The 2,312-nt window shown below is 60.0% G+C and overlaps 1 protein-coding gene across 2 annotated transcripts in view; it reads right to left on the bottom strand.

The window, feature by feature from the left end:
- The window catches only part of LOC113203528 (hippocampus abundant transcript 1 protein), a 13,352-nt gene that overhangs the window by 9,335 nt on the left and 1,705 nt on the right, over positions 1–2,312 (bottom strand). The gene's annotated exons all lie outside the window — the stretch shown is intronic.

The following is a 2,312-nucleotide window of genomic DNA, read 5'->3' as shown; positions in this document are numbered from 1 at the left end:
GGGGGGGGCACCAGGGGCACTCGATGGAAGGAAGCAGGGGATCCGGACGAAAGATTTCGCGGCGACAGGGATTATCGCGGGCGGGCGGCAGTTGATGAGGACGCGAGCATCGACGCGGCCCTGCCTGCCTGTGCCAACACGGCGGCCCTGCGCCCCGCGGTGGCTCTGCGCCCGCGGGTCAGGCGAGGCGTGGCGGGGCGGGCGGGTGCGATAACGCGATTCGATTCGAATGGGCCCGGGCCACACAGTTGGCCGCAACGCCGGGCCACGCCGCCAAGGGCACCCTCGTGCAGGCGGCCGCCGCCAAACCTCAAATAGAAAAAAGGCTGGCTGGTGCTGGTGGCTGGTGCCTAGCACCCGTTGCTGAATGTGCCCACCATGACTATGGCCATGTACTCGTACGGCCCAGTACTTTGGGCAGCGCGCATCGAAGAGGGAAGACCGGGAAGACTCCCGGTGGTAGTGGGTAAAGGGGGGGAGGGGGAGGGCATGGGCCGCTCTGCTCCAACCAGCCCCCCAGCAGGACCGCGACAAGGAAACGGGTCATGGGGTTAAACTGCCGCCAATCAAACAGCACAAATCGTTCGACACTGCAACCACATGCCCGGCCGCGGGAGGACCCCAAACGAAACGCGGAGGTTATTTCGAGAGGCGGCCGCCGCGGACGTCGCTGCACCCGCCCTCCCGCCCGCGCCCCTTTACCGGGGGGCGCCCCGGCCGCGGGCACCGGCCAGACGCGACGCGGCCAGGGTCAAGAGACGACACATACAGTTGCTATTGGAACCGGGGGGTGGGGGCGGCATCGGACACCACCGCGGGACTCTAGGTGGTAACTAGCGAAAATTAGGACTTCCCCCTTGGACTAGACCGCACTAGCAAAAGCGCGCGAAGCACGTTACGACAACAGAGTTTTAAGCGAAAGCAGGACACGGCGCTAAAAACACAACTAGAGAACAGAGTTGGGCGGGGAGGTCCGAGGCGGAGGGAATGCGTTGCAACACGGCGGGGCGGGGGCGCAGCGAAACACGCGGAGGTCCTTTTCCCTAACCCTTGGCGCGTCGCCAGAAGACCGTAATTTTGGAAAAGGTTGGACGGTCGCTGGTAAAATGCGCGATGTTGTGCTTAGCTCGGCCGCGGCCGGTCGTGACTCGACTCGGGCCGTTCGTTGACGCGACGCGGGCCTCATAGCCTCGGCCAAGCCTCGGTCTCCCGGCCTCTCAGCCGGCGTCGGTTGAGACCGGCTGCGGCCAGTGCAGCCCGAGCCACTCTAGACCACTGTGGACCTTCCCTCCAGACACATAGGCATGCCCTCTGCACGGCCACGGCCAACGGCCGGCCCCGCCTGCCATCCAGCGGCAGCAGAACCAGAGGAGCGAGACAAGTCTCTGCTCACGTAACGGCGAACTTGAACTTGACCAAGGCGAGCGGCGCGAGCGGGCCGGACAAGTGTCGTGTGGTGGCGCGGGCGCGCGGCGGCACGCGACCGTACCGGAGAAGAGTCAGAGAGGCCGGGAGGCCGGGCGGGCTTCCCCCTAGACTGCCCCCGCGCCCCCACCCTCGCCCGGCTGAGAGAAACGATATACAGAAATATATCGCGGGGCATTAGCCCCCCAGCATGCGTTTTGGAAAGAAGGTAGGTCGCCGCTCAAAAAAAGGTCCAAGCGCGTTAAGCGGACGTTTTCTCAGCTTTAACCGGAATTTTACCTTGGCGGATGCTTCAGAGCTCTGCAACTGTTTGCCCTTCGCGCCGAGCTGCTGGCGCACCGCCACATTTGTAAAAACCAGCGCGGATGCCCAGAGGGGGTATACGGTGCATCCCAGACGGTCGCTATTTGGAAACCTTCCACTCTGCCCCTTCAACCTCAACCTCCCCTCATCCCTCTCGAAGAGACCATCTGTACGGCTATGACGAGGGCGAACAACAGGCTGTGATAAGTGAGCCGCCTGCAGCTGGGGGTAAAACCTACATCGATAGGGGGAAAATTGTGTCATCGGCTTTGAAAGGGGCCACTTTTGAGTTCCTCAAGAATTACTAGCAGAGTAGGATGATCTGATAGCCAGTGAGATTCCCGGTTTATTTGTATTTGGTCAAGGCATACTATTTTGAGGTCAGCTACTATTGGCACTCTACCTACCCCAACCCCAACCCGACAAAAGCAAAATGAGACTGGTACTTTGCAAAACTCTTCTCATACTAAGAGCAATTTAAACTGTATTTCGTTGAAAACACAACATTTAAAAACTAGATCAAGAAGATCGTTCTTTTAATAATTTAACACAAAGAAATCCGTGTGTTTTCCATGAAATTATTT

Source organism: Frankliniella occidentalis, unplaced genomic scaffold, assembly GCF_000697945.3.
Source record: "Frankliniella occidentalis isolate FOCC.00 unplaced genomic scaffold, Focc_3.1 Scaffold14, whole genome shotgun sequence".
NCBI lineage: Eukaryota > Metazoa > Arthropoda > Insecta > Thysanoptera > Thripidae > Frankliniella > Frankliniella occidentalis.
This window is presented reverse-complemented; position numbering and strand designations above follow the sequence as displayed.